Here is a 22,042-nt window from a genome sequence, read left to right on the forward strand (position 1 = left end):
ACAGGGAGTTGGATATATATGGAGTTTATGGGAGAAGTCAGGGGATGGAGATATAAATTTGGGACCATCTGTACACAGATGATATGGAAAGCAAGGGAAGATGTAAGATTACTTAAGGGATATGAGTGCTGATAGAGAAGATAGCTGAGGGCTGAGCCTCAAGTGGGAGTGAGAAATCCAGTAAATGAGATTGGAAAGTAACAGTGAGGTAAGAAGAAAACCAGACACATGATGTTCTACAGTCTGAGAAAAACATTCCCAAAACAGGGATTTATCAAATGATGATATTATTAAATTATCAAGTGATACCGGGAAGTCCAATTAGACAAAGAGTAAGAAAAGATTATTAAGTTTGGAAACACAGAGGTCATTAACAATCTTGAGAAAACAGTCTTAGTGAAATGGGGGGATATTAACCTGAGTAGAAGGGGTTCAAGAAAGAATGAGAAGTGAAGAAGTGGAGGCAGAGAGCATGGCAATGTTTTGAGTAGTTTTACCAAGAATGGAAGCCAAGAAATGGATAGTGGAGTTAATTGGAAAAGGAAGATGTGAGGCCAGGGAGGGTTGTTTTTTTTCAAAAGGAAATCATTACAACATGTTTGCTGGTAAGTGTAATCTGGTAGTAAGCCAGGGGAGAATGAAGACAATTGCTGTGCAGAAGTCCTTATGTAGGCAAGAGGGGACAGATGGAGGAGCTGGCTTTAGAAAGGAGGATAGACAGTTCAAGCCCTGTTATAGGAGGGCAGGCAAGGTGCAGGCACAGCAGCAGAGATGATGCCAGGTTTGGTTGCAGGATAAGAAAGTTGTCTTTGGGATGTTCTTTCTTTCTTAGTAAAATAAGAAATGATGTGCTTGAGAGACCAATGTGTAGGCCATGTTGAAGTTTCCAGTGAAGAAAAGTTAGAGTGTGAGAGAGAGACTTGTCTGAGGGCAAGAGAATTAACTGGCAAGGACAGTACGCCAGAATTTCCGGTGAAGGTTGAAGATGTTGTTAAGGTTTGTGGTCATGATTTTAAAGTGTGTTTAGTCCAGAGAATTGTGGGATTTCCTCTGGCCCTCAGTATTGGCTTGAGTGTAGGCGTGGAGTAGGAAGAAAGCTGAATTCACTGGGATTGCGGTTTTGTTGGCTGAGTACACAAGGGGCAAGGTGAACAGATGAGAGCTGAGAGTGTACGTGAGGGCTGGTGTTAGAGATGGACCATGGAGTGTAAACTGGGGAGTGCACATGAGGGGTGATGTTACACATGGACCATGGAGTGTAAACTGGGGAGTGTACGTGAGGGGTGATGTTAGAGATGGACCATGGAGTGTAAACTGGGGAGTGTACATGAGGGGTGATGTTACAGATGGAGCATGGAGTGTAAACTGGGGAGTGTACATGAGGGGTGATGTTACACATGGACCATGGAGTGTAAACTGGGGAGTGTATGTGAGGGGTGATGTTACACATGGACCATGGAGTGTAAACTGGGGAGTGTATGTGAGGGGTGATGTTAGAGATGGACCATGGAGTGTAAACTGGGGAATGTATGTGAGGGGTGATGTTACACATGGACCATGGAGTGTAAACTGGGGAGTGTATGTGAGGGGTGATGTTACACATGGACCATGGAGTGTAAACTGGGGAGTGTACATGAGGGGTGATGTTAGAGATGGACCATGGAGTGTAAACTGGGGAGTGTATGTGAGGGGTGATGTTACAGATGGAGCATGGAGTGTAAACTGGGGAGTGTATGTGAGGGGTGATGTTACACATGGACCATGGAGTGTAAACTGGGGAGTGCACATGAGGGGTGATGTTAGAGATGGACCATGGAGTGTAAACTGGGGAGTGTATGTGAGGGGTGATGTTACACATGGACCATGGAGTGTAAACTGGGGAATGTATGTGAGGGGTGATGTTACACATGGACCATGGAGTGTAAACTGGGGAGTGCACGTGAGGGGTGATGTTAGAGATGGACCATGGAGTGTAAACTGGGGAGTGTATGTGAGGGGTGATGTTAGAGATGGACCGTGGAGTGTAAACTGGGGAGTGCACGTGAGGGGTGATGTTACACATGGACCATGGAGTGTAAACTGGGGAATGTATGTGAGGGGTGATGTTAGAGATGGACTGTGGAGTGTATACTGGGGAGTGTACGTGAGGGGTGATGTTACACATGAACCATGAAGTGTAAATTGGGGAAGGAGGAAAGCAAGAACCTGATGGTCAGTCAAAGAAAGGGTGGTAGGTCCAAGATTTGTGTATCCTCAGGTTACTGGAATTGTGGTAAAAGCAACAATCAAGTTGGAAACCTCAGAGGTTGTAATTAAAGAGAGGCCAATTGAAACCAATATTTTAGAGGGGGTGAAGTTATTGGCAATGAGAAGAGATGGGATGACCAGGAAATTAAGTGGCTGAGGCAGGATATGGGATAAATTCAGCAAAAATAACAAAAATTTGTGAGATTTTGTGTGGTTATTTAACCATCCTCAATTGTTACAGAAGTGATGAGGAAGACAGCAAGGAACACATTCTTTCATTTAATGAAAGCAACTACCAGATTTGAAAATAGATTCTTGTAACAGTGCAAAGTATCAGGTGGTATGGCTGGGCTTACAGGGTGGAGGCAGGAGTGTTAATCTGGAAGAGGCAATGAGGGGAGCTACCTCTCCTTTAGGACAAATGTTATCAGAGGAAAAGCACAACTAGTGTGGCGACTAGGGGGAGCTGTGGGGGAAACTGTGCTTTGGGATCTACTGAAGATTTTCATTGGAGTAAGAAGGTGATGTATTCAGAGAAATTGAGTTTCTAGGTGTTTATTTATTTATTTTTTTTGAGATGGAGTTTTGCTCAGTTGCCCAGACTGGAGTGCAGTGGTGCAATCTTGGCTCCCTACAACCTCCGTCTCCTTGGTTCAAGTGATTCTCCCACCTCAGCCTCCTGAGTGGTTGGGATTACAGGCACCTGCCATCATGCCCAGCTAATTTTTGTATTTTCAGTAGAGACAGGGTTTCATCATGTTGGCCAGGTTGGTCATGAACTTCTGACCTCAGCTGATCTACCCTCCTTGGCCTCCCAAGAAGCTGTGATTATGGGCATGAGCCACAGTACCTGGCCTGTAGGCGTGACTTCCCAGGGACCTGTAGATTTCCCTGTAGACCATGACTTACTGGGGACCCAGAAAAGGGTTGGGAGGGCAATGAAGGGAAATGACATGGGGTTAGATTGGCAGACAGAGGAAACTATATGGGGCTATGAAGGTGACAGGGATGAAGGCACTGAAGCTGGGTCCTAAGTCTTCTAAGGAAGGAATGGGTCACAAGTTTGGAGCAGACCTTGGACTAGTATTTGCCAGTGAGTAGAGGTCTGAGGGGAGATGCTGAGCAAACGTGAGCATGAATGACCTACCAGGAGCTTGGGGAGCTCTGTGGGACTCTCTTCCATTCTGCTGTGAGTAGGTCCAGGCCAGAGGAGGGGTCTATCATGCTAATATGAAGCAGTCTCTTAGTGACACAATTATAGATAAATAAGATGATTTAGGTAAAGAAGGCTCTGGGTCAGTATACTTCCTGATTTTTGTTTGCTGATCTCAGAAGAAAATACTGGGATAAGATCTTCCCCTGAAAGAAATTTGTTTAAATCATAAGCAGATGAAAATGCTTTGGTGCTCATGGAATATTCTTGTCCTGGATGTTTTTAGCAGCTTATATTTAACCAGCTATAATTCTTCTTAAGCACCATTTTGTTCAATCTTTTGAAACTGAAGATTAGTCTTTCAATGAGAAATCTGCATTTCATTGTAAAGATGGAACACAATGCCTTCGGCTCACTTACTCCGTGGAGGAGCAAGCTTATTTTGGTAATATATCTTTGGCATATTGTAAAAACAGTGACTGTAGCAAATTTATTTCAGGCAAGACAGACTGAGACACATGTGTGGCTCAAGGGGCATGAACCATACATCCTCCGTTTCACACACTTCGAGCAATGAGAATTTTAGAGGTGACGTCAGTTATCTTTGATTTCAACTTGGGCGTCTGTGATGAAAGAACCAGTGAGGAAAAAAGTAATTTCAGAATGAGAGATTATTGTAATTAGAGTCAGCAACAGATCTCTGTGCTATGAAAATGTTTATGTTCTGCTTCCTTAGGGAAGATATAAAAATCTTCAGAATTTTGACCAGTGGTCATTTCTGCCTCACATTTCTAAATATTGTACCTGGTAGAAATTGGAGGGGAAAAGGCTCATATTCCCTTCATGGTGCTGGCCTCACTTTCAAGCAATTTTCTGGCAAAAGGCATCCATAATGACATCCGCCGACATCCACCAAGCCCTGGCCATTTGACTACCATTATGGATTTTGAGTCTATTCTCACATGTGCATTCCTGTTGCCACTGCCCCAATTCAGACCTTCCACATATTTCAGCTGTGAAATTGCTATAATTTGTGAAAAGGTAAGTATGATGATTTCAGTATAAATCAGTCAAGGAAAAGCTGTTTTGAGGGGATGAAGTTTTAGTTAGGTTTAAAGGCAAGTTAGAATTTTGAAGGATGTTGTAGACGGGGAGGATATTTTGAATGAAGAAATAATGATTAGAAAGCTTAAGGCCCATTTGGGAGGTAGTAAGCTGAGCAGTTGGCCAGAGTTCCCTCAGGGAGGGAATGTGATGGGGAAGTTGGGTTAGGGCATGATTTATTCAAATTCTGATTCCCCGGTGAAGGAGACTGAGCTGTATTTGGAGAATTGAGAACAATTCCCCTCCCTTTATTTTTAGGGAAAGGAAGCTAATTTTCGGCTCTCTGGTGTCTTGGATCACCCTGAGGAAGAAACTAGAAGAGAAGTTGTAGAGGATGGTAGTCACAGCAAATATCTCTCCTGGAAGAGGACCTGCAAACTGTGATGGTGGGTGTTCGTCAGGATCCTAGGGAGGAACAGGACTAATAGGATATATGTATATATTCAAGGGAGTTTATTAAGGAGAACTGACTTATGTGATCACAAGGTAAGGTCCCACAATAGGCTGTCTACAAGCTGAAGAGCAAGGAAGCCTGTGGTGGATTGGTCTGAATCCCAACACTTCAAAAGTAGGGAAGCCAACAGTGCAGCCTTCAGTCTGTGGCCAAAGGCCGAACAGCTCTTGGCAAACCCCTGGTGTAAGTCCAAGATTCCAAAAGCTGAAGAACTTGGAGTCTGGTGTTCGAGGGCAGGAAGCATCCAGCATGGGAGAAAGATTACGGCCAGAAGACTCAGCAGGTCTGCTCTTCCGTCTTCTCCTGCCTGCTTTATTCCAGCCTGGCTGGCAGCTGATTAGATGATGTCTACCCAGATGGAGGGTGGGTCTGCTGCTCGCAGTCCACTGACTCAAATGTTAATCTGCATGGCAGCATCCTCACGGGCACACCCAGGAACAATACTTCAAATCCTTCAGTCCAATCAAGTTGACACTCAGTATTAACCATCACAGTGGGGGAGGGGCCACAGCTGCAAAACCTGCCGCGGAGATCTACCAGCTCCTGAAGCTCCTGGTCACAGCCAGCAGAAGGCATTTAGGGGTCAACTGAACACTGCCTCTAGATCTGCCAGCAGCAGGACTTTGGCATGCTTTTTTGTGATAGTAAAATTTTTGCTGTAATTGAAACTGCTATAGAAAAAGCAGGCCTTGGGACTCAATTGTGCTGCAATGAAAGATCATAATTTTAAAAAACTCAAGTCTAATAGAAACGAAGTAGGAGTGTAGGATCTCACAAAAGCTCTAATTTTGCATATAAATAAGATAGCAAAGCAGTTCTCTACAAAAATACTTTCATGCTAATAAAAGAGATTGTTTTACAAGGCAAAGATTGCCAGTGACACATTAAAAATGAAGAAATTAAAAAATTTATCATATGTCCATTTTATAGTTTCCAGGATAGAGCCTAGAACCATTCCTGACAGAAAGCAGGCACTCAAGAAATATCTTGTGAATGAATGAATGTGTAATGTTCTGGGCTTGGGAAGTAGTGCTCATAATATTTACTTGGCTTAAAATTGTCTTAAAAAATTGTTATGTACAAAGATTAGGTGTTAGAAGCAAAGAAGAAAAGTATTCCACCATTTCCCCCAATTTTAGCATTCTTCAGACCAGGATAAAGAACACTTTCACTAAAAAATCCATAAAGCAAATAGATTCTGAATACTTGATCTGGCAAAACTATCACAAACGTATTGAAGGCATTATAGCCAGAGAAATAAAAACATTTACTAGTTATTTAGTGTTTTGGGTTCATGGGAGAGTGTGGATTCTATTTGCTAAATAGCTTCATTTGATTTTAAAATGAAACTATCACAGCAGAGTGGTTTCTACAGCTCTGTTGTTCTTCCCTGTAACTTGTCCTCTTTTGAGTTTCATAGCCTTTTTGCTGTTGGCAATGTCAGTGAGGAATCTATTGCCCACTCTTCCAGTGGGTCAGGACTAAACCAGGGAGGAATTATGTGTATTAGCAGCTACAGGAGTTTGGTGTTTAAGGTTATCACTCTAAAGTCATGATTCACACACAAAGAATCAGTTTCATGTGGTGTTTGGGGCTGTCAGGTGGGCCTGGTTAACCAGCTTCCCGAGGGGTGACTTTTCCCTGTTTGGTCTGATTTGCATCAAAGATAAGAGTCAGGTACCATCTGGTGTTCAGGCAGTTTCTTCTAGTAGTGCTCTTATTGTGGCATGGATCAGATGACCCCCTGAAGGGGAGGTTTTCCTCTGGGTACCATTTTCAGAGTTTGGGGGCCTTTCCCCCTTTTTTATACCTGTATTCTGTCTGGGCCGGTTACCAGGTATTTATTTCATAAAGGGAGTTTAAGCTTCTTGCAAGGGTAAGCTTTGCTTTAAGGTTCATGAAAGTTGCAACTGTACTGAGGTGGTCTTGTCTCAGGGCAACCTGTTGTCATAGAGACTGGGTAATCTTTGGGCCAGAGTTGGAACTCCCCAGGCTAGGTTACATCATACTGCAAAATGACACATAGGATAGGCCCTGTGAGATGTATGAGTGGACCCTATGGCTATCGTTAATCTTTTAACCATGGTATGTCTCTTGTAGTATACTACGTTTTGGATGAGGAATCAAACTGTGGACGGCTCAGGCTGGAAATACTGTGTTGCTTTTAAGGACTGGGTCTTATAGCAACATCCAGCAAAGCCAAAGGGCTGTGCAGAAAGGTTTGGTTTGACAGGCGAGTGAACATAGGCTCCTTTTAGCAGGCTCAACTTGAAGCTGCTAAAGTCTGATTGAAAGAGAAAATACCAAAGGGCTAAGGTAGGAGAATTTTCTCCCCTCAGTGTTTGGGGGAGAAAACTACTAGTGCCCTCCAGCATAGTGAATAGTGGAATTGCTTTTTAAAAATAGAATTTGTAGTTATTATACAAAATTTTGAAAATACATTGTCATAGACAGTGCACTGGGATTCTTCTCCTGGGAAGGAATGCTTCTACTTAGGTGAGGGATGTACCTGGGATTACAGACTGAAGGTACAAAATAAGAATAAACCTTTATCTGGTGGTTTCTTTATATCTCCTCCAGTGAATTCTGACTTTCGATCAGAAAGAGAGGTTGGATTTTCTTGCCTTACAGCTTCCGGGGAGACATGCTGTGGGAGTCTCACTGCTTCGAAATAATTCGTGGATGTTTTGTGAAACCTTTTGACCCGGCTGGGAGCCTGGGGCTTTTGAGCATTCAAGAATAATAGGCAGCATTGAAAAGGAGTGGATAGAATGTTTTATTAACTGTTGCTATTTTTATTAACTGGAGTCAGGGGAATATCAGAAAGGATCAAAATTTAGGAATTCTTTGAAAAAGCCTTTATTTTACATGAATTTTATTTTACATTGCCCCAGTGCTTTACTCCATGGTATAACAGATGCCCTAACAAATGAGAGGGCTAAGATGAGGCTTTGAAATTTGTATTTATTGTTAAAAGTGAGAGGGATATGAAGAGGGAGAGAAAGAGGTGAAGAGGTAATGGTAACTTCTTTGAGAGCTGTTTCTTACCTCCAAAATATGTACTATTCACAGTGATGTTTAACTAACATCCATCTCTCTGTTAGTCATATTCACTTTATAAATTTTTATATATGCCTTACCTTGCCAGGTAAATTTTGAATACCAACTATGGATGAAACATATGCTAAGATGTGTAAGGATTTAGAAATAAATTTCACATAGAGTCTTGGCTCATAGTCTCTTAGTTGTGCTTAACTGCCAGTTTTAAGTTTACTATCCTCTCTGCCTTCCATCTGAAGACTCCAGGCATAACCTTTATCCTTAGTAGATGAAACTGTTAGTAATTTTTGGTTACAAGTAATAGAAACTAATGCTGGCTAATTTAGGCAAAAGAAATGTCTGTAGAAAAATGGGGAGTTTGCTTATAAGATTAAAGAACCAGATTTGAAAAAAACAGGAAACATGAAGCCTCAGAGGGTGTTAATAGAAGGAACTAGTCAACTGTCTTGTCAGGCTCAAGAATTTTCTAGCAATAAGGAAACTGTAACTATTTTACTATTATTCTTAGGTTCTAATTCTAAGAAGGGAGGATCTGATTGTCCAAGATGAATCACATGTCTGCCATGTTGCCCAGGGATGATGGACCATCTTGATTGATAGACATAGCATACTGTGAGGGGAGAAGTAGCTCATCAAAAATTGGGATATATTACTAAATTAAGTTGGAGTAGATGCTGGGCAATCAGAAAATCAATAAATATACTTTACAGATAGGCCAGACACTCTCTCCCCTAACTCCTGCCTGTGTTAGGTTATGATCTGGGTCACAGAAGGTATAGGATATTGGAAAAAGATGATGTTAAATAAAGGGGTGAGGGAGAGCTGTACCTACCTCTTCTCCTTCCCTTCCCTCATAGGAGGGGCCCATCCACTCCCAGAGGAGGAAGCAGTGTCTCCGTACCTTGGAAGAAGGCACTCCTGGGCCTAGAACCACATGGTCTCTGACACTGAAAATCCCATTGCAGTCTGAGACACCTGTTTGGAGTGGTGTACATTGGAGAGGCAATAAGCCAAGTATGCTGGGTCTAACACCACATCAGAGGGATTCCTGCTATTCTGAAGTCAGTCAGGGGGCACTTGGAACTGTCCGTGGTGCTGACCAACACCCCATAAGCCTGCCCTTCTGCAGAATGTCTGGCCTCACCACTCAGGACCCAGACAAGATTGTCTTAGTGGTGACAACTACTCAAATGGCCCGTACCCAGATATGTCCTTGAGGTGACTGTCACTTGTGCCTATATCACTTGGGTGAGTATACCACACTGTCCCCCACCACAACGAACCTGACTACCATGTAGAGATAAAGACTGAGCCAGAAAGAAAATTATAGTTGTTTACATTGTCTCAGCATTAAGAAAAACCTACTGATGTTTTGATTCTAGGATTAAAAACCCAAGTTTTCCAGAATCAGAGCTAATGCCTGCTTCATTTCTCTGTGACTGAGTCTGGGCTCTTTTGGGACTGAACAAAAGCTCTCAGATGGATATAATCTACTTGATTGGATCAATTAGTTCAATTATTTCACATACATTTAGTGTGTACTTATAATGGATAAGCCCTTAGAAGAGTGCTGCTGGGTTGCAGACTGAGTTAAGGATTACAGGAAACAGGGAATAAGGATGGACAGTCAAGCTGTGGTCAGCTTCTACTGCTGCAAGAAAAAAGCATGGGCACAAAATAAGTAAGGAAACATATATGTTTGATGTATAGAGATTAAATGTCAAGCCATGTTTTGCTGGGATGAGCTATAACCAAGGGGGAAATTGTGTAAGCACTATGAAAATCAGGACTCACCTGTGGGTTTGTGACATTTCTTATATCAGAAGGGGTCTGGCTAGAGATAGAATGAGTGGGCTATTTGTGAGACAGTATGGCAAAACAACAGTGTTTATAAAAATATGTTTGACTGAAACTCACAATAAGAGATACATACCACTTTGTGGTGCCTGTGCCCTCCACACCTCTCCTCCACATTTCTGGGACAAAAGTTTTATAAAGTAATGCTTATGTTTTTAAAGTCTTACTTTGAAAGTGATGTATGGGCTGGGTGAGGTGGCTAATGCCCATAATGCCAGCAGCTTGGGAGGCCGAGGTGGGTGGGTCACCTGAAGTCAGGAGTTCAAGACCAGCCTGGCCAACATGGTGAAACCCTGTTTCTACTAAAAATACAAAAATTAGCTGGGCATGGTAGCACACACCTGTAATCCCAGCTACTTGGGAGGCTGAGGCAGGAGAATCACTTGAACCTGGGAGGCAGAGGTTGAGTGAGCCGGGATTGCACCACTGCACTCCAGCTTGGGTGACAGAGCAAGACTCCATCTCAAAACAAAAGGATGACTTATGCTTTTTAAAGATTATTTATATTACTTGAAAAAGTGACACACTCTGATATTTTCTATTCTGTTCAATTATATTCTATACCTGCCTTTTCAATTTCCTGAAAAAAGTGCTGATTGTAACCCAGTAGACTGCATTCAGGCCTACTAGTGGGTCACAACACATACTTTGAGAAATACTCCATAATGACTGGATAAAGCTTCTGAAATCTGTTAATCTAGGTTAAAATCTTGAGTTTCCTATTTCCAAATTTTTCTAAATAACTAGTGTCTAAATCATCTTGGGTTGTCTAGATCGCTTAAACAACAAATTTATTTTCTTGCTCTTCTGGGTGCTGCAAGCCTGAGATCAGGAGGCCAGCTTGGTCAGGTTCTGGTTCGGTGTTCTGCCTGGCTTGCGATTGGCTGCTTTATTGCTGTGTTTTCACGTGACCTGTCCTTGGTGTATGCAAGTGGAGACAGATATATCTCTCTCTTCATCTCTCATAAGATCACCAAACTTATCAGACCATTAGGACTCATTTAACCTTAATTTCCTCCTAAAAACTCCATCTCCAAATACAGTGGCATTAAGGGTTAATGCTTCAACATGTGAATCTTTGGGTGATGGAATTCAGTCCACAGCACTTAGGTAAGTTGACATCTCTGCATCTCAGTTTCTTTCTCAGTAAAGTGAAGGTAATAATATACTATATAGCTTGTTTATTCATTAACAATATTTACATGTGCCAGGTCCTAGACAAAAGAACAAAACAGTGGAGAGAAATCCTCACCCTATAGGACACTCATGAATAATAAATGAAGTAATGATTCTAAAGTGCTGAGCAAAATGTAGTGCTCAGTACACATTTGTGGTTGTCAGTGTTAATCGGTAAGACGCACCTGGTGGAAATGGAGTCCATCTCCTTGACGTAGAGGAGGTATCTCCTGTCATGTTGCAAGTGAAGCAGTGTTGTTAATGTGGGTTCAATCAGCCTATCCACATGGCTTGGATGTGCCCTTCTGTGTATTCCTCACTCCGCCATCACAGAGTCAAGCCCAACACTGTGGGGAACTCAGCTGTATCAAGATAAACGGCTTGATTTTCCATAACTGAGATGGATAGGAGTCATAGGGACTCATAATCGAGATGGATAGTTAGAATAAATGCAGCTCTAATGCATCACATCAGTGCTATAATAAAGTTATGAACAACGAGCTGTGGGAGTACAGAAAAGGGTGGTGAGTTCTGCTTGGGGGTGGAAAAGGCTTCTCAGAAAAGTAAGATTTGAGCTTTTCCTCTCTTAATTTTCAGGAAGAACTTAAGGGTGGTGTTTTAAGCAGAGGCAATAGCACAAAAATGTTTGCACTTACATGATTAGGGTAGGATGAGAAGCCAGGGTGTCTGGATCAAGGGGATGCTGGAGGTTGACAGTAAGTGGGCAGGAGCAGGTATAGCAAAGGGGACTCCCTGAAGTCTGACTTCTATCTTAGGAGATACAGAACAAATATTGGGGGTTTTAAACAGGGAAGTGTCTAGCAGTTGGGAGGAATGGTTAAGTAGGTGGGCATTCCACTAGGAAGCTGTTACAATTCAGGGGAGACATGATGGCGGTTGTGACAGTTGGTAGTGGGGAGAAATGGACTCCTGTCAGGCACGTGTGAAGTTGAATTTATGGGGGTTAGTGGAAGGTAGAGGAGTCAAGAGGACTTTAAGACCTTTCTCTTTTGTCATTAAGGGCCGTTATCTGAATGGCAGACACATATTGAAGCGTGAGTTTGGAGAGAATAGCGAGTTCATAATGGGGATGATGAATTTGAGTTTTCTACCTGGTTTGTGTAAACAAGAACTTGGTAGTAAGAGAGAAATAACTGCAGATGTAATTATATTATGACATAATATTCAGCCCCAATTAGCTGCTGAGAAACCTGTGAACCCAACTTCCATGAAAAATCGTATGTGAGAAAGTTGAATTTGAAAACTAATTTGAATGTCTGGCTGTAACTGAGTTGAAACTCAGTGACAAACTGGGAGGATAGAGCCTTACGTGTTGCCTGTTTCTGATGGTGCACACACTGTTTCTTTATTTAGAACCTCTTACCAGTATCAATTAAACCCAGTTAAATTTGACATCTCTTAACCTTACATTGGATCAAATTCACTGCTACAGCAGAACCCATATGGCGCAGAGACAGTTGTACGCATCAGTTCATTGCTTATGTAGAGTTGCTGGCCCAGTGCCAACCAGTGATCACTGCTTTTTGTTAATAGACATGTTTGCTTTGCAGTCATTTCTATACACAGGGCTCTGGATTAATTAGATAGAAATCTGTCATCCATCTAAGAAACCACAAGAACTCACTTTCTGTGCTTCTGAGGGAAAGGGAACAACAGATTTTGGCAAGTTTTAAAAAATGTGTTTGCTTGTTTCCATAAGAACTTAGCAGACTATTTAAATAACCAGTGCATAAAGAATTTTTGATAATTAATAAGGAGCATAGAATGGATTGAGGAATAGATGAGCCCTCAGAGGAATTAAGGTGGGATTTTTCTCATGATATGAATTAGTTAATTTTTTTAAGCACTTAAAAAAATATTTGTTTCTCTGCAAGTCAACAGGTGAATTTTGTTTGGGCGTAAAGATTTACAGAACTCCTCTGCCATCAGGTCAAAGGTTTGTTCAAGCTGAAAAAATAGCCACCGGGTTTCTTTGCACACAGGTTCGAGTGGGCAGAGAAATGACCTTCTAGGCAGTTCTGCAGCAGAGCTCTGCTGTAACTCTGCCTTTGGGGTCTGTGGCACCAAGCTGCCTCAGGGAGAGACCCCTCCACCTTGAACAACTTCCACTACATCACTAATGAAACCCCACTGGACATGACTTATGCAAAATCTTTCCCTGAAGTCAATGTTTCCAGATCGAGTTTCTCTTGTGGTAATACAGATATTGCTTATTGTTTCTTATATGGAAGTATCAAAGATTTAAACAGTACCCCAAAATTTCCACCCCATTTTTATGGGTACTTTAGCCCAGTGCATGATACATATTTGTTGAAGGAACCGAAGATGGAGGTAGAAAGCAGAGGAATTAAACTCATGTCTGTGTAATGACGTTTGGTGTTTTTATATTCCTGCATTCAAAAGGCACCAATCTGCTATATGCATTTGACCTCTTAGTTAAAAAAAAACAACCCAATGTGTACCACCCAGGGTTAAACAACGTGACTGATTAGCCTGTTATTTGAATCACCCAGGTTGCTGCAAACATGAACCTTGCATTTTTGAAATTCCTATTTCTTTTTTAAATGTTTTATTTTATTTTTAGTTGACAAATAGTAATTGTTTATATTTAATGGTTACAGTGTGATATTTTGATATATGTATGCATTGTGCGGTAATCAAGTCAGGTTAATTAACGTATTTCTCACCTCAAGTATTTATCATTTCTTTTAGGTAAGAACATTGAAAATTCTCTCTTCTATTTATTTTGAAATATAAAATATATTATTATTAACTATAGCCTCTGTGCTATGCAGTAGATCACCAGAACCTATTTCTCTGTGCCTGTGTAAATGAAACTTTGTGTCCTTTGACCAACATCTCCCCTTTCTTATCCCACTCCCTCAGCCTCTGGTAAGCATCATTCTATTTTCTACTTATATGAATTGATATTATTTAGATTCAACATATAATGAGATCACATGGTATTTGTTTTTCTGTGCCTGGTTTATTTCCCTCAGCATAATGTCCACTAGGTTCATCTGTATTGTTACAAATTTCCTGCTTTTAAAAGGCCAAATAGTATTCTGTTGTGTATTTATACCACATTAAAAAAATCCATTAATCCATTGATGGGCATTTTGTTTTTTTTCGTATCTTGGGTACTGTGAATAATGCTGCAGTGAACAGGGTGGTGCAGACATCTCTTCAGCATACTGACTTCAATTCCTTTGGATATCTATCCAGAGGTGGGATTGCTGGATCATATGGTAATTCTATTTTTAGATTATTAGGGGGAACTTCCATATCATTTTCCAAAATTACTCTATTAATTGACAACACCACCAACAGTGGATGAGAGGTCCCTTTCCCCCACATTTTACCAACACTTGTTTCTTTTGTGTTATGATAGCCAATCTAACAGGTATAAGGCGATGTCTCATTGTAGTTTTAATTTGCATTTCCCTGGTGATTAGAGATGCTGAACATTTTATCTGTCTATAAAGGCCATTTAAGACACATAAAGCCCATTTATGTGTCTTCTTTTGAAAACTATCTGTCAGGTCCTTTGACCATTTTTAAATAAGGTGATTTGTTTTCTTGTTATTGAGTAGTTTGAGTTCCTTGAGTATTTTAGATATTAGTGCCTTATCTGATGTTTGATTTGTAAGTACTTTCTCTTGTTTCTGGATTGTTTCTTCCCTCTGTTGTTTCCTTTGCTGTGCAGAAAGTTTTTAATTTGATGCAATCCCCTTTGTCTATTTTTGCTTTTGTTTCCTATGCTTTTGGTGTCACATTCAAGAAATTGCTGCCCAGAGCAATGTCATGAACCTTGCATTCCTGACAATTTTCTATATAAATTGTTCAAACACCACCTTATACTTATTGATCACTCATTAACTGGTTCACTATTGTGCTATGTTGGGTACTTAAAGTCTGGCAAGTTGAGGTTCATAGATGTTTTCCTGCTTTTCACGGGAGTTGCCTCAAATAGCTGTATTGTGATTATGCAGTAGACAATCCAACTGATTTCTACTTTCCAACTTCCCCAATGAATGAGGAATGCCTTAATTTCCTTGCTAAATATCAAATAAGACCTTAGTTGTAGTATAAAGTTACCAATGTAATTAGCCAGGGAAAGGGAGTCGAGGACGTAGGACAGACTGGGCAGCTACAGAACCAATGAGAGCAAAGTGAGCCAAGACTTGTTTGTGTCTAAGGCAGAACAGAGAAGACATCAGCGCTGATCCCTGAAGAGATATCCAGGGTTGTGATTGCCTGAAGTGTGTCAGGGAAGGTAGGTAAGAGCCAGTAGGAGTAGCATCTATATAGTTCAACGTCTGTGTCTTAGGTCTGGTTGGTGGATTGTCACATAGACAAGGGCAAATGGCTAGGCAGTGTTCACACAAGCCTGTTAGGGCAGTGTTCACTGGGGGAAACTTTCTGAGGCTAGGGCAGTAGCATTGTGCCCGTTCATCACTCTCCATTGCATCCCAGCGAGGCACATAGAGATCTAGCAGGGCCAGGGGTCTGGTTGTGGGCTTTGAGGCTTAAAAATCACATGGTTAGGGAGGCATTGGGCTCTCCTTTGACAATCAGTGGTGTGTATGTCATGGTAATATATCATGGCAGAACCTCAACTTCAGTCCTGTCTTGCCAGATTGGTGATAGTGTTAGATGGAGAACTAGCCTCTCCCGTGTGTGGTCAGAAAGCTGAGTTCTGAGCCATGGAGTTGAATCTATTTGTCAGGTCAATCTGGGAGAAAGACTTACATCAGCTTCCTTGATACCAGCCCTTCCCTTGACACATTGTGTGTGGGAATTTGTGTTTGGGTTGGCCGGGATTGATTGTCTGAAGTACTAAGTCATAGTTAGCATCCATGAAATTTGCAGGAGCTAACTTCTTTTTCTGGGAGACGTGAATAAAAGGGATCAGTCCTGGGCAAGTTAGCACTTACTTCTCACCAAGTGATCAGACATTTGTTCTCATAAACTGTCAGCATGTCCTGGGAAAGACATAGAGGTACAGAAATAATAGAAACTGCCATTCCTTGAATGCCTGCTATGTGCCAGATACCTTACTATGCCTTCTCAGTGAATTACATCATTAAATAATGGCAACACTTAAGGACAATAGCATTTTAGGTAAGGCTACTAAGATAATCAGAGGTTAAGCAGCTGACTCGAGACCATTCCACTAATCAATGAAAGAGCTGGAATTCATTCTCAGGAGTTCCAACTCCTAAGCCTGTGTAAGCATTACCCTGTACTGCCTCATTGCCTCTCCTGGACAATCCCAAGATCATGCAACCCAAGTGCGTATCCCAGTGGTCTGTTTCTTGGAATCCTTATATTTATGAAGCTGAATAACAGACATAATATCACATTAAGAGAGTACAGGCATGCTTTGAGAAATATAGAAAATAACAAGCAATGTATTTATTGACTAACTTTGAAAAAATAACTTTTAGCAGTAATAACTTTTATCAATTTACTAACTTTAAAAAATTGTCATTTCCATTCCTTTATTTTTATAGCCTTATTGAAGTTTAATTCAATAATAACCAATTATTATTTAACCAATAATAAACTATATACATATAAAATATTCGTTCTGATAAAACTGGTGAAGGTATATATCCATTAAACTGTCACCTCAAGATAGTAGACATTATTTGTTGCAAATTCCAAAAATTTCCTTCTACCCTTTGTAAATCTTCACTCTTGCCCTTACTTCTCTCCACTTGATCCCTAGGTAATCTGCTTTTTGATCCGCTTTCTGTAATTATAGAATGCTTTCCATCTTCTAGATTTCAATATAAATAGAATTATAAAAATACAATGTGTATTCTTTTTGGTGGCTTCTTTCAGTAAAGTGATTTTGAAATTCACATTTTTTAGGTTAATAATAACTTATTACTTTTTATTGCTGAGTAGTCTTCCATCATATGGATGTACCATGATTTGCTTACCCATTCACCTATTAATGAGCCTCTAGATTGTTTCCAGTATTTGGCTGTTACAAATAAAACTGCTATATACCTTCAAGTAGAAGTCTTTGTAGAGTTATATGATTACATTTCTCTTGAGCAAATACCCAGAAGTGGAAAGTCTGAGTTATATGGCATGTGTGTTTAATATTTTAAGAGACTGCTGTATCATCGCTATATAGAAATACAATTGATTTTGCAGACTGATCTTATATCCTACAACCTTATAAAAGCTCAATTATTAGTTTTGATACCTTTTTAAAGCTTCATTTGGATTTTCTACATAGATAATCATGTTCTCCATGATGTCTTTGCCTGGTTTTGTAATCAGGCTAATACTGATAAATTAAAATGGAAAGTATTCTGTCCTCTTTAATTTTCTGGAAGAGTTTATGTAGAACTTTTATTATTTCCTACTCAAATACACAGAATAATTCACCAGTGAAGGATTTAGGGCTTGTAGTTTTTATTGTAGGAAGGTTTTTAAAAACACATTCACATTCTATCATAGATATAGGGCTATTCAAATGATCAATTTTTTTCTTCAATGAGCTTTGGTAGCTTATGTTTCTCAAGACATATTCATTTAGCCAAGTATGGTGGCTTGTGCTTGTAATCCAAACATTTTGAGAGGCTGAGACAGGCAGATTGTTTGAGCCCAGGAGTTTGAGACCTGCCTGGGAAACATGGCAAAAACCCATCTCTACAAAAGATACAAAAATTAGCTGGGCATGGTGGCATGTGCCTATAGTTCTAGCCACTGGGGAGGCTGAGGTGGGAGGATTGCTTGAGTCTGGGAGGTCGAGCAGTGAGCCAAGATTGCACCACTGCACTCCAGTCTGGACAAGAGAATGATACCTTGTCTCAAAAAAAAAATGTTTATTTTATCTAAGCTTTAGAATTTATTGGCATAAAGAAGCATGTTAAAGTTGCAACTCTGTTTTTTTAAGTGATTGCTTAAGGATTTATATACACATTCTTAACTTATGGAACTCATAGTCTACCTTCTAGTGATATTACACCGACTCATGCATACAATGACGACTGTCTAACAGTGTTGGTCCAGGTCTTTCCTCCAAGGCTTTATGCTTTTGTTGTCATCACTTTACTTCTTCCTGGAGGGGTTAACTCTTACTTAATGCTCTGATTTTTTTTTCTCTTTAACATCTCATTTTTCTGTATGCTCACGGATTTCTACTTCCCTTTTTTTTTGAGTTTGAATAGATATTTAAAATGTAATCCAGCCATTCTGTAGTTTACAGTTGGTGGAGATTGTCCATGTCAGCTCACTCAAGCCTGATGTTGGAAGTTCCTCAAAGAGCTTACTGTCTAATGAGAGATGCTAATAATACCCTAATCATAATTATTCAATTATAATTATGATAAGTATTATGGAGGTACTATGGCAGTTGAGGTTCCTAATCTTGTTTTAAGTAACACTAAAGAAAGCAATGTTAACCTGAGACCTGAAGGGTGAATAGTGATTGGTCAGAAGAAATGACATTGGGGTGGAGACATTGCATTTCAAGTATATGGAACTGTGCTGGTAAAAGAGACACTGTTCAGTTTTAAAATGTTGATAAGAGATAACGGTATCTCTTAACATTTAAAAACTGAACAGTGTCTCTTACCAATATTTTAAAATTGTTCAGATATAGGCAATATGTGCACAGGTGTGATCAGAAAGCTGAAAGAAAAGTAAGCTTGACTAAGCCATATTAATCAAGAGACAGACAAACGAGAAAGAACATTTCAATGATTTTGAAAATTTCAGTTGTTAAATGTTAGTGGAGAAAGGGTGGAGATTTGCACAGAAAAAGATGAGGCATTGGGATGAGGTGTGAAGTGCAAAGAGAAATGTACTACCCAGGAGTGGATGCTGTCAACACTGACAAATGCACTATTATGGCTAATGGAACCAGCTATTCATTTATTTATGTTTTCTTTCACCTGACATTTATTTCATGTCTATACAACAAACTGTGCCTTCAGTCTAATCTAAGAACAGACATATAATTAATATTTTCCTTTGGATGCTTAGATTTTTAGATTTCAAGGGAGTGGGTTCAGGAGCTTACTGTGTTGGAGGCGCATTTGAGAGAGCCCGGCTATCAACCCCACTAAAGGGATGTGGAAGGAGATAGTAAAGCAGATCATGTGCATGTTTAGGAGGTGTGGAGCCAGGGACATAGCAAAATATTTCCATTACCCTCATATTTTTCTGAAGGCAAAATTGGGTTAAAATGAACACAAAGGACATTCTCAGCCAACAGATATAAGAAGATCAAAAAAAGCATTTGGTTGGTGGCAGAGGTATTAGGAATAGGTTTTCCTAAGGATGAAAAAGGTAAACTTACTTTTGCATGCTGAGATCTTAGCTACCAGACATTAGTCCTTCATCTCTGCTTCTTTCTACTGTGGTTCTAAATCCCTCCAAAGTGCAGGACCTGGAGAATCATGCTGATGTATTCCATAATTAGCATGAATGGAGTACATGAGAAGCACAGAGATAGGGTATGTCCTTGATGGTGGGATGTGATCTTAGAGGGCATGAATCTGGTTGAGGCTAACATATTGGGAGTCACTCTTTATTTAGCTTTGTTCAGTATGACATCATGATATAGACTTACTGAGATGAACAAAACATATAATGCATGTTATTCATAATGAGAATAGTAGCTTTTCTCTGTTCTTCTGGAATTTTTGCATCGTCTACTATTTTCTTAGGGGTCAATTGTCATAAAACTCAGTAGATTTTACTGATGTGGAAAAATGCATCTCCCTCCTTCCAAGAAAATGATGTTTGTATATATGTATGGGTATATGTATTTGTATGTGTGTATATGTGATTTATTTCCCTTATCATCCTAGAAAGACATTCTGTATTGCATTTTGCGGAACCAGATGGGGAAACTGGGCTGATTGTGTGTTTGGATACTTGTGTCTGGAAGCTACAAACCAGAACTAATTAGAGACAGTTGTGGTTGGCTGTGACAGGAGCAAACTTTATGGCTGGTGGACTTTAATTCCCAGAGTGCTACATAGCAAAGAGAAAACTTACAGACACAGCTCTGCCAGCTGGGAATCTGTGGGCACTTTTGAACACAGTATTTCTGTGGGGTGCTTACTACATAGAACAGTGTCTAGCATTTTAAAACTGAATATTTCCCCCATAAAACTTGACTTGTTGCTTGCCAGATTAAAAGCTGGAGGCCTGAAGGTTCCCATGGATTATGTTTGTAGCCTGCCTTGGTGATATATGTATAAATTAGTGTGCTCTAAAGCTCATTTTCTGTCGTGTTGTCCTATAGAGGTTTTGAGTTTCTGCCACAAATAAAGGATCTATGGCTCACATAGGGCAGAATAAAGAATCTATGGCTAACATGGTGTTGCCGAGAGAGCAACAGCCATGCCCCAGAATCTGTGGAGGCCAGTGATGTCCAATGTATGCAAATGTGTATCCACCATGACACTGGATATAGAAATATTTATGTAAGGATAGGTTTAATCAGCATCTTCGTGTACTATTTAAGAGCCACAAAGGAATTTGGCTGAAAGTGTGTAACTAACGTACTGAGACACTCTGGTCAGGGACTCAGGTGTTTAGAGTACAGTAGTAACTAGTTTAAGACTGTGTATATTTAATCATTGATTGATCTAGTTAACACTACTCTAATTCCTGGCTTAACTGCTTATGAATATACAAAGTCGGTAACCAGATTATTCAGTATGACAGGAACAGGACAAGTCTATCGGCAAGCCTGGGGAAAAATGTATGTACGCATATATATATCATATATATATAGAATTATGTGTATATATTGTATATAAAATATGCATTTTATATAAAAATAGAAAATATATATTATATACATGTATATTAAATATATGTTTAATATAAATTTGTATATGTTATATATGTTTATTTGCATATATAATTATGTTAACATTATGTATAATTATACACAAAATTATATATTATATATAATTATATATACATTATAGAACACATGATATTGAATGCATGTATAATTATATAATTATATAATATATAATACATGTATAATTATATATTGTATGATTATGTAATATACACATGTATTATAAATACATAATTATGTATTATAATAGTTTATGTATATATACACACATAATAAGGTATATATGCATTATAATTATGTATTATACATAATTATATTGTATATGTATTATACATAATTATATTGTATATGTATTATACATAATTATAATGTATATATAATTATATATACATTTATTATGTATATTCTATATTATATAATGTAAATTATGTATACATTATATAATATAATACATGTATATATAATATATAATATATAAATATAAATATAGTTATATGTGATAGATATACATAATATGCAGGCATATATATGTGTGTATAATATGTTGCCTTATTTTTCCCAAGCTTGCTGATAGATTTATGCTGTTCCTGTCATACTGAATAATCTGCTTACCAACTTCATTGGTATATATCTCATATATGTATTATATACACAAATACACATGCATACATATCTATGTCTGTAGCCTCTATATTTATGGAGAAGAGATGGTAGGAAAGAGTGCTAGTGAATTTTTAAATTGTAAGGATTTTTTTATAACTACGAGTAAGTTTTCACACATATGGACACAATATGATAATCTTAACCAAAAGAAAGAGGATTTAAAGTTTGAATACAGAAAACACTATAGAGAAGGATTCTGCTGTTCCAGGTGCACAATGCCTAAAAGCTGTAGTTTGTGGTGTAGAACCATGGGGAAAGATAAGCAGATGAAAAAACAGAGCCCGGAAATCTGCAGAGGGTGGGATATCCTGAAAAGAGCTCAGACTCCTGGTTCAGCAATTGATCTGAGGCCAGCACTGGCCTGAGGTAAGTCTGGGCAGTGTATATGTCTGGATAAAAGTGTGAGAGTCCCGAGAGATGTAAGCAAGGCCCAAAAGGCGTTTGTGACCACTAAGAA

General features: G+C 39.5%; 1 long non-coding RNA gene across 1 annotated transcript in view; it reads left to right on the top strand.

Moving 5' to 3' along the window:
* LOC118143038 (uncharacterized) overlaps positions 1-8,181 on the top strand; it is a 36,216-nt gene extending 28,035 nt beyond the window's left edge. Inside the window, exon 5 of the long non-coding RNA XR_004727082.3 lies at positions 4,763-8,181. This is a non-coding gene — a long non-coding RNA (uncharacterized LOC118143038). The remainder of the gene's footprint in view (positions 1-4,762) is intronic.
* The last annotated feature ends 13,861 nt before the right edge of the window (positions 8,182-22,042 follow it).

The sequence above is a fragment of the Callithrix jacchus genome, chromosome 7, assembly GCF_049354715.1.
Source record: "Callithrix jacchus isolate 240 chromosome 7, calJac240_pri, whole genome shotgun sequence".
NCBI lineage: Eukaryota > Metazoa > Chordata > Mammalia > Primates > Cebidae > Callithrix > Callithrix jacchus.